Genomic DNA, 999 nt, shown 5'->3' on the forward strand with positions numbered 1-999 from the left:
AATGAAATAGTAATATAAATACCTCATAAAACTTTGAGGAAGACTGAAACAAGCTGATTCTTATTAAAATTATTTAGATCCATGCCTGTAAAAATCCCCATCCAATTGGCTTGTATCATCAGTACTGATTCCATTATGGCAATCAACAACTTTGTCAGAGGTGGAAAAGTTCAGGAGTCTAGCCCAAGATACTTGAGTTTTGAGTGAGACACAGTTTGGTCTAGAGTTCATAGGTGGTTTGGAGCCTCTGCTTTCTCATCACCAGAAAGGCATTACATATGTACTTCCTGAGACAGCAGAGCATGAAGTCTGGATTCATATGCTCTTGGCTAAAACTCCAGCTCCAAAATTTATTAATCATGTGCTTTTACATAAATTTTTCAGTCTCACTGCATTTTACTTTTTTCATCTGTAAAGTGAAGGATTGTGCTTAGTATATATACATCTCATGGGGTTGCTATGAGAAGTATGTGCTAGAATGCTTTTAGCTGGTTTAGGTTTAAGAATTCAGAGCCCTTAAGTCATGAATGGCATTGCTTAGACGTGTGTGTGTGTGTGTGTGACAGAGAGATAGAGAGAGACAGAGAGAGAGAGAGAGAGAGAGAGAGTGCTGCACCACTGCTCTAAGTAGGGATTGGTTCACTTTCTCTGTGTTCATTTTGTATCTCCCTAATGTATTAATGTATGTGGGGTTTGACCTTGTGCTGTCTTACCCCATCATCCTGAGAATATAGGAACATTGTCTGGATAGCATGATTCTCACCTGTGTCCTCTAGGAAAGACAGGTAAGTTTTCCTTGTTCTCCTATGACAGCAAAACACTGTTACTGAAAGCTACCAGATAAGCTCTCCTTTTTTTTTGGTGCAGAGTACTGGTGATGAAACTCAGGGGCACCTGACCACTGAGTTATGCAGTGAATTGTAATCCACTCAGGCCATGATTGAGCATAGTGGTCTCTTTTCAAGTTTATCTCTTTTGGGGCGGGGGGGGGGGGGATTG

Source organism: Marmota marmota, unplaced genomic scaffold (genome assembly GCF_001458135.2).
Source record: "Marmota marmota marmota unplaced genomic scaffold, marMar, whole genome shotgun sequence".
NCBI classification, from domain to species: domain Eukaryota; kingdom Metazoa; phylum Chordata; class Mammalia; order Rodentia; family Sciuridae; genus Marmota; species Marmota marmota.